The sequence below is a fragment of the Eretmochelys imbricata genome, chromosome 2 (genome assembly GCF_965152235.1).
Source record: "Eretmochelys imbricata isolate rEreImb1 chromosome 2, rEreImb1.hap1, whole genome shotgun sequence".
Classification (NCBI taxonomy): domain Eukaryota; kingdom Metazoa; phylum Chordata; order Testudines; family Cheloniidae; genus Eretmochelys; species Eretmochelys imbricata.
The window spans coordinates 202,589,060-202,601,782 of record NC_135573.1 but is presented as its reverse complement, the minus strand read 5'-3'; positions in this window follow the sequence as shown (position 1 = coordinate 202,601,782).

Here is a 12,723-nt window from a genome sequence, read left to right as displayed (position 1 = left end):
GGTCCACAATCCAATGAGGAACTGATAGGAACTGATGAGGAACTTGATGTCTCCAGCATCAAGGGAACAGTTCCAGACTGAACAGGAAGCAGATGGAAGCCTCCAGAGAGCTTGGACGGCGGACCAGAGCAACCCACCCCCTCTCAGCTCTTCTAATCAATCCGGGTTTGTTGTAGAAAGAGGACTTTTAGACGAGGAAACTCTTTCTAGTGGATACCAGGAACACTGGCATCCTCAGAGACAGTTGGTAGTTCCAATAAAGCTCTTGAGCTTAGCCCACGATCATCCTAGTGGCCATGCTGGGGTGAACAGGACCAAAGACCATTTGGTGAGGTCATTCCACTGGGAGGGAATGGGCAAGAATGTTTCTACTTATGTTCGGTCTTGTGAGGTATGCCAAAGAGTGGGAAAACCCCAAGACCAGGTCAAAGCCCCTCTCTAGCCACTCCCCATCATTGAAGTTCCATTTCAGCGAGTAGCTGTGGATATTCTGAGTCCTTTTCCGAAAAAGACACCCAGAGGAAAGCAGTACATACTGACTTTCATGGATTTTGCCACCCGATGGCCAGAAGCAGTAGCTCTAAGCAACACCAGGGCTAAAAGTGTGTGCCAGGCACGAGGAGACATTTTTGCCAGGGTAGGTTGGCCCTCCCACATCCTCACAGATGCAGGAACTAATTTCCTTGCAGGAACTATGGAAAGGCTTTGGGAAGTCATGAGGTGAATCACTTGGTTGCCACTCCTTACCATCATCAAACAAATGGCTTGGTGGAGAAATTTAATAGGACTTTGGGGTCCATGATACGTAAATTCATAAATGAGCACTCCAATGATTGGGACCTAGTGTTGCAGCAGTTGCTCTTTGCCTACAGAGCTGTACCATCCCAGTTTAGAGTTTTCACCATTTGAACTTGTATATGGCCGTAAGGTTAAGGGGCCATTACAGTTGGTGAAGCAGCAATGGGAGGGGTTTACACCTTCTCCAGGAACTAACGTTCTGGACTTTGTAACCAACCTACAAAACACCCTCCGAACCTTTTTAGCCGTTGCTAAAGAAAACCTACAGGATGCTCAAAAAGAGCAAAAAGCCTGGTATGATAAACATGCCAGAGAGCGTTCCTTCAAAGTAGGGGACCAGGTTATGGTCTTAAAGGCACTCCAGGCCCATAAAATGGAAGCATCGTGGGAAGGGCCATTCACAGTCCAGGAGCGCCTGGGAGCTGTTAATTATCTCATAGCATTCCCCACCTCCAACCAAAAGCCTAAGGTGTACCATATTAATTCTCTAAAGCCCTTTTATTCTGGAGAATTAAAGGTTTGTCAGTTTACAGCCCAGGGAGGAGATGACGCTGAGTGGCCTGAAGGTGTCTACTATGAAGGGAAAAGTGCTGGTGGCATGGAAGAGGTGAACCTCTCCATGACCCTTGGGCGTATGCAGCGACAGCAGATCAAGGAGCTGTGCACTGCACTACAGTGGCTTCATACCGCCATGGGAAATAAGAAAAAACTTATTTGGTGGAGTTTAGCTCTCCAAGATTTTGATTTCGACATCCAACACATCTCAGGAGCTTCTAACAAAGTGGCTGATGCACTCTCCCGTGAAAGTTTCCCAGAATCAACTGGTTAAAATCGTCCTTGAGATGTGGAAAATATTGTTAGTCTTTATATACTTGGTAGTATATTTAGAGGTGCGTGTGTCTTATTAACTCTGTTTTCTCCTAGAGCTCCAGGAAGAAATCACAGCCAGCGTTTCACCCTATCTGTGATTTGGGGGACGTGTCATAAATTTAAAGGGAAGGATAAACACCTTTAAATCCCTTCTGGCCAGAGAAAAAACCTTTTCACCTGTAAAGGGTTAAGAAGCTAGGATAACCTCGCTGGCACCTGACCAAAATGACCAATGAGGAAACAAGATATTTCAAAGCTGGGGTGAGGGGGGGAGAAAAAAAGGTTCTCTCTGTCTGTATGTTGTTTTTGGCGGGACCAGAGCAGGAATGCAGGTTAGAACTCCTGTAAAGGGCTAATAAGCAATCTAGTTAGATATGTGTTAGAGTCTGTTTCGTTTAAATGGCTGATAAAATAAGTTGTGCTGAATGGACTGTATATTCCTGTTTTTGTGTCTTTTTGTAATTTAAGGTTTTGCCTAGAGGGATTCTCTATGTTTTCATAGAATCATAGAATATCAGAGTTGGGACCTCAGGAGGTCATCTAGTTCAACCCCCTGCTCAAAGGACCAATCCCCAACTAAATCATCCCAGCCAAAGCTTTGTCAAGCCTAATCTTAAAAACCTCAAAGGAAGGAGATTCCACCACCTCCCTAGGTAACGCATTCCAGTGTTTCACCACCCTCCTAGTGAAAAAGTTTTTCCTATTATCCAACCTAAATCTCCCCCACTGCAACTTGAGACCATTACTCCTTGTTCTGTCATCTGCTATCACTGAGAATAGTCTAGATACATCCTCTTTGGAACCCCCTTTCAGGTAGTTGAAAGCAGCTATCAAATCTCCCCTCATTCTTCTTTTCCGCAGACTAAACAATCCCAGTTCCCTCAGCCTCTCCTCATAAGTCATGTGTTCCAGTCCCCTCATCATTTTTGTTGCCCTCCGCTGGACTCTTTCCATTTTTTCCACATCCTTCGTGTAGTGTGGGGCCCAAAACTGGACACAGTACTCCAGATGAGGCCTCACCAATGTCGAATAGAGGGGAATGACCACATCCCTCGATCTGCTGGCAACGCCCCTACTTATACATCCCAAAATGCCATTGGCCTTCTTGGCAACAAGGGCACACTGCTGACTCATATCCAACTTCTCATCCACTGTAACCCCTAGGTCCTTTTCTGCAGAACTTCTGCCTAGCCATTCGGTCCCTAGTCTGTAGTGGTGCATGGGAGTCTTCAGTCCTAAGTGCAGGACTCTGCACTTGCCCTTGTTGAACCTCATCAGATTTCTTTTGGCCCAATCCTCTAATGTGTCTAGGTCCCTCTGTATCCTATCCCTACCCTCCAGCATATCTACCTCTCCTCCCAGTTTAGTGTCATGTTCAAACTTGCTGAGGGTGCAATCCACACCATCCTCCAGATCATTTATGAAGATATTGAACAAAACCGGCCCCAGACCGACCCTTGGGGCATTCCACTTGATACCGTCTGCCAACTAGACATGGAGCCATTGATCACTACCCGTTGAGCCCGACAATCTAGCCAACTTTCTGTCCACCTTATAGTCCATTCATCCAGCCCACACTTCTTTAATTTGCTGGCAAAATACTGTGGGAGACCATGTCAAAAGCTTTGCTAAAGTCAAGGAATAACACGTCCACTGCTTTCCCCTCATCCACAGAGCCAGTTATCTCGTCACAGAAGGCAATTAGATTAGTCAGGCATGACTTGCCCTTGGTGAATCCATGCTGATTTCACTGTTAAGCCAAGCTGATCGCCTGCCATATTTACTCTTCTTTCTACACATTGGGATGGTTTGTCCCTGTAACCTCAATAAGAATTCTTTAAAATACAGCCAACTCTCCTGGACTCCTTTCCCCCTCATGTTATTCTCCCAAGGGATCCTGCCCATCAGTTCCCTGAGGGAGTAAAGTCTGCTTTTCTGAAGTCCAGGATCCATATTCTGCTGCTCTCCTTTCTCCCCTGTGTCAGGATCCTGAACTCGACCATCTCATGGTCACTGCCTCCCAGGTTCCCATGCACTTTTGCTTCCCCTACTAATTCTTCCAGGTTTGTGAGCAGCAGGTCAAGAAGAGCTCTGCCCCTAGTTGGTTCCTCCAGCACTTGCACCAGGAAATTGTCCTGTACACTTTCAAAAAACTTCCTGGATTGTCTGTGCACCGCTGTATTGCTCTCCCAGCAGATATTAGGGTGATTGAAGTCTCCCATGAGAACGAGGGCCTGCGATCTAGTAACTTGCGTGAGTTGCCAGAAGAAAGTCTCGTCCACCTCATCCCCCCTGGTCCAGTGGTCTATAGCAGACTCCCACCACGACATCACCCTTGTTGCTCACACTTCTAAACTTAATCCAGAGACTCTCAGGTTTTTCTGCAGTTTCATGCTTGAGCTCTGAGCAGTCATACTGCTCCCTTACATACAATGCAACTCCCACACCTTTTCTGCCCTGCCTGTCCTTCCTGAACAGATTACCTTTTGAATCTGATTACCCTGTAAGGTATTTACAATCCTGATTAGAGGTGATTCTTTTACTTTTTCTTCAATTAAAATTCTTCTTTTAAGAACCTGATTGCTTTTTTATTGTTCTTAAGAGCCAAGCGTTTGGATCTGTGTTCACCTATGCAAATTGGTGAGGATTTTTATCAAGCCTTCCCCAGGAAAGGGTGTGTAGGGTTTGGGAGGATTTTGGGGGGAAAGATGTTTCCAAGCAGGCTCTTTCCCTGTTTATATTTGTTCGACGCTTGGTGGTGGCAGTAAAAAAAGTCCAGAGGCAAAAGGTAAAATAGTTTGTACCGTGGGGAAGTGTTAACCTAAGCTGGTAAAAAATAAGTTTCGGGGGTTTTTCATGCAGGTCCCCACATCTGTACCCTAGAGTTCAGAGTGGGGAAGGAACCTTTACAGGGAGGGTGTGACCCACATGGTGTCATATATTTATATAGCTAATACCTGTGCATTTATATGAGCGGAACAAGTGAAAACCTGCCTTACAGAAATCAGATTAAACAGTCAAAGGAGACAGTCATTTTAATAGGGAGCTTGAATATAAAAATGCTTGATACTTCATTATCTATTTATTCCTCTCAGTCACTCAGTTTTATTTTATCCTTCATAATTAAAAAGGAGACAAAATCAAGCCTTTAAAAAATGATATGATGCCACCGTTTTGTGTAAACAGTGTTGGCTTAATGTAGAATGTGTTTACGCCTCTGATATTATTTTAGCTTTTTCTTTATTTGACTAAAATATTTGTAAGCTCTCTGTAGAGATGTCTGTTAAACATAGTAACACTGGGATTTCTATGACAAGCAATAAGATTGCATGAGTGTTTGTGTATATGTAAGTGTTCCACAACTATGTTAAAAGAACATCAAGGACCAGATTCTGATCTTCTGACTCATGTTGAGTGGCACCTTACCACACAAGTGGTCTCATTGACTTCAGTTGTGCCATATCACATGAGCAAAGGGATTGGAATCTGACCCAAAGGTAGCAATGTTAAGTAGAGTTGGGTGAAATTTTCCAGACAAATAATTTATTCACTGAAAAATGCAGTTTGGGGTCAGCCTAAACTATTAGCGAATTTGGGTCAAAGTCGATGAAGAGTTTCAGCTGAAAAAAAAATCACAAAAGTAAAAACATTTTGTGTTGACATTTTCAAAATGAAATACTTTGAATTTTCATTTAAAAACATTTTGTTTCAAAATTTAGCTAGATTTTTTTTAAAAAGTATAACTCCCACATAAACTAAAACGAACATTTTTCAGTTTGAACAAAATGTTTTGTTTGATCCAAAATGATTTTTTTAAATTTTTTTTTTGCTTTTTTTTTTCTTTTTGGCAAGAAAAATAATTTTAAAAAATCCAGTTTGGGTGAACCCCAAATTAGTATTTTTATTACTGTTAGGATTTTTCAGTTTAGCTACTGAGCTGAAAAATCAATTATTTTACTCAGCTCCATTGAAAAGCACTCAAAAGTCAGGAAATAAGAGACGATAGGAAGAGAGACTGATTCTGCATTGCCTTAATCATGTCTACTAATTTACACCTGTGCAAAGAGAGTGTGAAATGCTGCTATTGGTACAATCAAGGGGAGAAATCTGATTGCACACATTCCCACCGGTATAAATGTCTACAAAAGGTAGACGCTAGTGAAGAATCAGGCTCAGAGCCCTCACTAGGGCTCACATTTGGATTTTTCACCTGAATAAAAATGGCCTGTCCTGTATGTAATGGCTGCAGCAGGAAATGTGAGCTGGATGGTGAGCGAAGTTCAAAATGACAGGCAGGGAGAGCAGCAATATGACAAGGATGGAGATGAGACAGGGCTTGTTCTCAGAACCACTGTGGTCTGGGTCAGACCTTCAGCTACTGTAAATTGGTGTAGCTATAGAGATGCATTGATTTACACCAGCTGAGGATCTGGCTCCCCAGTGACTATACAAGGTAGGAGTAGAATTCAGATCGGGGATTGCTGCAGACCTCAATTTATGATGCTTATTCTAGGATGTTACCAGCTAGTAATTTGATAATGAACCAAATGCTACACCTTCTGAAACCAGTAAGAATTCTGCTATTGACTTCTGACATCAGGCTCAGGTCAAATATTTCCACATAATTACTACAGCTAAGGCATAAAATATTGACCCTGTATTGCTCCTATTGAGTTCTTTGGGAGCAGGATTGGTCCCATTGTTCTATTTCAGAAACTTAATATTCATCAAATGGTAATGAAAATACATAAAAAATAATTATGACAAACACAGCATCTGATTAAGATGAAAGAGGATGATAAACCTTGTGAATTTTTAATCTGAAAAATAAAGAACATTACATTAATAAGACTTAATTATATCATTAAATATTTAAAATGACTTTCCATAGAATTTATTTTTATTCAATATATTTTGTTTTTAAGTATCTTTAACACTTTTATGAGATGTGTACATAAAACACATGAAGTGATGTGGCAAGAAGAATTTTAACTTAATGTATTCATCATACTGATCACAATTTCCATTTTATTTATCTTTAAGAAAAGCTAATAACCCTTTTACACTTTATTATAATTTATAGTTTCTCCATATATAGATAAATATTTAATACCATTAGTAATGCATCATATACACAATATTTATTTATTAGAAAATATGAGTCACTTCTACATTTCATTTTAATAATTTACATTTATAATTAATGTTACATTTTCTTGGGAAATCATGATTAACTTTCAGAATCTGACTTCAGCTGACCAAAACCTGGCAATTAAAAGTGAATGCAGAAAATTTCAGAGGTCTCCAAACAAGGGGCAATATCACACTGTACACGTGTCCTATAATACTTGTGCATAACAAGACTGGAGGGTAGGGAGAAGTAAGGATAAAGTTTCAGCCTTCTCGCTCATTTTCTTGGATTATGCCAGAGCATACATTTAATACAAGTTTGGTACATAGTTTCTGTTACTAGTCTGTTGAGAGTAAATCCTACCCTGTCTTGGGTGTGTAGAGGCTCCTCTGGGAGCAGAACATGTCTGGTTCTGCTGAGCAAGATGGAGTCGGTATGATTTTGTGGGGAGTAGGGTGGGTGGTGGACAACCTTTGCGGGCGCAGTGTCTAGTGTTTCAGAGCTCCCTGTGTACCAGTGTTATGGGGTCAGGTTTGGTTTCTCCCTTCCTCTCATCATTTGCGAGGCCATGTAAAGTCCCAGTGAGACCTGCCTCTTCAGCATATATGCTAAGCACCTAGCCTGGCCATTCATGCTGGTTTCTGAGCTGTGAATTTGCCCTTATTTAGAAGTGGAGCTGATCACAATTCTTTCTCTCAAAACTTACTTTCAAGGAATAAAAGATCTTTTCTTCAAACCAGATATTTTTGTGGAAAATTTTCATTTTGTTTGAAATTTTCAGAAATCAACAAAATTTTCAGTTTTCTTTTGTCAAAAAAGTGGAAAATTGCCCCCCCAAAAATGTTTTTTTTTGTTTTGTTTTTTTGGGGTGGAAAATTCCACTTTCCAACCAGCACTAATAAGAAGTAAAAACACCTCTCTGAAATAGTTTGCTTGGCAGACATACTGACATGGCCGACTGACCAAATTGGTTCCTTTCAGTTGTAAATTTGTATTTACTGTATTATTTGGCCATGTGAAATATGAATTTGTCATTCAAGGGACCAGATGGAAACCATTTTTTGAATGCCAGAGAAAACTGAATAAATGAGGTTAGAGATAATAATAATACTGTACCTGTATATAATACCTTTCCTTGAAGGATATCAAAGTGCTTTGTGATGTTTAAATGTTGGATGTTTGTACACCTTTAGCAAGGGTTGTATTTACTTCATAAAGGATTTATGTATAGAAAGAAGGCCAATAAAATATTTTTTCTATGTAAGTGTGTTTGTGTGTGTGTGTGTGTGTGTTACATATATGAAAATTTACAGATAGCCTCATGTTGTGCTAAGGCTACACATGATGGATTCAATATAACCTTCCAATAATTCCATAATTACAATAACAGAAGCAAAACAAATTGGTCTTGCCTTGCCAGAAAAACAAATGAGAAAAACCACAGGCTGGGTTACCACCTCAGTCATGTAGTGACTGTGTATTCACACGTACAAGGCGTAAACATGCAGTTTCTGATAAAATGCATTATTTCTTAAAAGAAAAAAGAGGGAGCCTACATGAAACCTCCAAGTTGTCTAGAAATTACACCTATACCTGTTGTCATTTGCAGGAAATCCACGTTATTTAGTTAATAAACTTGTTTTGACTTTTCAGTGGAAACATTTTGCAGGCGCTACTTCCTTAATTGTAGGCCAAATTATGACCTCAGTGGAGGTTGTCTTGGTGTATGTGAGGGCAAAATGAACCCTGTCTGTTTACAATTAAAAACAACATTGAAAGGCAGGATGTTTTGTTGGCATCTGTGTCACTTTTTGAGTAACTAATACTGCATTTAAAGATACCTATTTTAGATAAAGAGTTCAAACCGCACACGTACTTAGCCTGAAATTCTCAGAAATATGGAAGTAGATGTACGGAGAAAAATAGTGCAAGGGGAATTAATTAAAGAAATTTCATTTTAGCTGAATACACTACATGACATCTTGATTTCATACCAATGCCCCAAAGTATTGACATGTAATGATTTTTGTTTAAATCACATACTTGGATGCGCAGAGAAGTTATGGAGCATTTTATATGAAGGAATAATATTAAGTAATTCTATTGAACTAATTACCAGTTAATCTGACGTTTAATGAAATAAGTAACACTAAATATGTCACGAGGGCAGCCTTTATGGACTTAAACTTTAATTAATTCTATGAGAGTCAAAAGTGTCACTTTTGCTGGTGCTAGTGGGTGAAAGGTGGACGCATTTACTAAAGAGTTTCTAGTCTTGATTATTCCAGGTTGAATGATTGCTCCTAGGCAAACTAGGAAACACTGCCTGTGTTCTTAATAATAGGAAGAACGCTATAGAATAGAAAATATGCCAATTTTATTTTTTTGCTGCAGTTTACTGTATAAACTTGTGAGCTCTGATCCCCATGTGAAGCCATATACACTTGCAATAGTGGCTGTTGGTCAGAACTCACAACATGTAGAGCGCCAGATCCCTGCCCATGTTAGGTCTCTTTTGCTTTGCTGCAGCAGTGCAACAGCTGCCCTAAAGAGCTGGCTGGGGATTCCCTGTGTGTGCCTTTCCCTGCTCCTCCTCTCCTTGTACTGCTTTTTTGATTATTGATTGGCATTTAGATCTTTGTGTAATTTGCCACTTGTGGGGGGTGGGACAGCAAACCCACTCCTTTAGCTCCTCCCACTATCCAAAGTGGCTCCTCTCTACATTTATATTCTTTGGCTCTAAGGTCTACTGGACCATCAGGATGGTGTAATATAGGTGTTTACAACAGAATTACCACAGAAGTACTGTGCTCGCTTGACACATGTAACTCAGAGTCAGATCCTGAGAATGTTGTCATTCTAGTCAGCCTCCAGTCTGGTAAAATTTCAACCCATCTGAATATCTGCTCAGGGTAGGTCAAGAGCTGGTATAGCAGGGGTGTGGCATATAGCTGATCCAAAAGCTTGGAAACTCGAAATTTTGATGGGAAAAAAAAGGTAAAACATTTTTTGCGAAAAATTTGACTAGTTGTTCAGCCAGCTAGTGTTGCATGAGGCGTGTTGACAAAGCTGTGTGGGGAAATGTGCATCAAGACCATCTGCACTATGCCCAGCCCCACCCACTGCTAATAGTTATTCATTCATTTACAATATTGTAAAGAGGAAATGAATAAATTGCTCTGACAAATCCCTTCCTGTGGGCAAATAGTAAATTCGCTCCATCTCAGTAGCACTGTCATTCGTTTAAAATGAAAGTATGTGGGCTAGACCCTGGTGTATGGTGTGATCTCCTTGTGCCATACCACCAGCATATTCTGGCTGAAAAATTGGTGTAATCTGCCACGGGGGCTCATCCTACGTTGGGACGCTAATGATGCCTCTACCTGCTACTGGCTTACAGGTTGTGGAAAGAGGAAAGGAACACACATTTGCCCTGCCCAGATTCCTTGCTGCGATTTTGGTACCTTGGAGTCATTGCCAGCTGGCATTAGTCAGAGCAGCCTGCAGGCTCTGCTTGATTTCAGGATGAACACTAGATTGTCCTGGTGCAGAGCCAAGATCCATAGGCTTTGTGTGATAGATGCAGCAGATTTGTCCAGCTCCACAGCGAGCACACCACATTAATACATGGATGGGCAGACTGGTTGGTGGCTATAAGTACTGCTCTTGTTTTATGGTTCTTCCAGGAACATCAGCAAAAGTCTTGCAGCACCCCTGAGGACACAGGCCTATATACATGCCCAAATTCTGGATTCTTTGAGCATTATGGACCTGCTTAGTTTTGTCTAGTGCAAATCTTCCTTGGTATCAGTTTATTTTAAGGAGTTAACTGTAGGACTAGATATTTTCTATCCACTGGAAGAGGGAAAAGTGGTGCACATCTGAATAAATAACTGAAAATGGCTTCTCACTGTTCAGGAAGTACAATCAATTTGAAATTAGGATTATGGAAACATCTGTGAAAATTCAAGTGTCATCTCAATTTGGGCTCATTCAGATCCTGTATTTTTTCTACTTCCAAGCAGTGCATTTAAAATCTAATCCTAATTAACACACATAGTTTAATTATAGCCAACAAAATATTCTACTAAAATTGTGTGTGCTAGTTGGGGGGTTGGATGGCGAGGGAGCAGGCGAGGGGGAAACGAAACAAATGTTCACTGATTGTAAAAATTCTTGTTTGGTTAATAATATAAATCTTTAAAGACTTTAAACATATACTGAAGTTTGCCTCTCATGAATCAAAGTGGCCTAAAAAGCATGAAGTATGCACAGTACTCCCACTTATTTTCTGGCAGTTTGAAATGAACAAAGATACTATGCGCTGGGATTTTAAATGTTTCTTTTTTGCTCATGACTGATTGGGGAAAAAAATTGTTTATCACTGTTGGTTTGGAAGTGAGGTTAAGCACCAAAAAGACTCATTGCTTCTACAAACTGTATTATAAACTATCAGAACCTCTTTGGCCTGCAGATTGGGTTGTGAGATTTCCAGTATTTCTGATTTCCAGTCAGGCAAGAAATATTACACGTAACCTTTTCCTGTGCTGTTTCAACACTTGTGCTTCCATTCCTGGCTTAGAGCAAACCTTTGTGGTCCATGTGCTTCTCAGACAACTGGGTCTGGGTAGAATCTAGTCATTGTTTCTAGCTCATGGATTTTAGGGTACACTCAGGCTCAGATCTTTTTTCTGAGCCCTTCCTTTGGATGTGGGAACCTAGCCTCCAAAACAGTGCTTCAGACCTCCTGAACTGCCTATTTGCTTATGTCCACCCCACTCACAGTGCCACCCAGTGGAGTGAGCACTCTGGGCTTCTAATTTAACCCTTTGGGGGGACAATGTGGCAGGAAAGTAAGGAGCACAGGCTTAGCCAGGGAACTTCTTAACCACAGAAACTTTTAAAGCACCCAAGAGTTACAGATCTTAGTAAAATAACAGAAGTCTTGAGACACATTCACCCTGGTCTGATCTCACCCCTTCTCTGACTCCGAGGTTCATTAGTGTTTGAGGCAGGGCAGAGTCCCTTCTGTTCTCTCATTCTTACCAGCTCTTCAGTTCTGTGATAAAGGACATCTGTGCCTTGTTCAGAGAAGCACCTCCTCTTAAATACAGTCTCACCATTTGCCATGTGCCCAGTCTGACAATCTGTGGATCTGTTAGCCATCCTGGTTCTCCTGTGCAGAAAACCAGTTATTCCATGAGTTGGGTCAGCAGCTGAGATACAACGGTAATAGTTCCAGGATGCTTTCTGATGGCATCTCTGTAATGGAGGCTACCTGGAATGCAATTTCCTGAACCAAAAAATCCACTCCAATTTGAGTGCTTGCTCATGTCCATTCCAGGCTAGGTATGTGCTCACCGCGTGCACAGTTGCTGGAGATTTTTCCCTCAGCGGTATCCGTAGGGCCATCTCTATCACCCTGTTGAGCCATGTGTGTATGCACCGGTATAAAGGGTGCTACTGGCCCCGCACCCTCTCAGTTCCTTCTTACTGCCCGTGACAGTCACCTGGAATGATCCTTCTTGCTCTTGCAAGGCTTTTTTACCCAGTGGTTTGGACTCACAATATTTCCTAATCCTGAAGGCCAAAGCAGGTCTATAGCCCATCCTGGACCTGCATCACCTCAACAAATATTTCAAGAAACCTGAGGTTCTGCCTGGTCTTCCTGGCCTCCATCATTCCCTCTCTGGATCCAGGAAACTGGTACACCGCCCTCAATTTAAAGGATGCTTATTTCCACATCTCAAACTTCCTCGTACACAGGAGAGTCTTTAAGGGGTCAGCTACAAACAGATGTCAAGGTGTCCAGGTCTACTTGTACCTCGATGATTGACTGATCAAAGGCCATTTGCAGGCTCAGGTCCACCACAGCATCGGTACAGTATAGATCACCTTTTAGGCACTGGGTCTGTTGATTAACA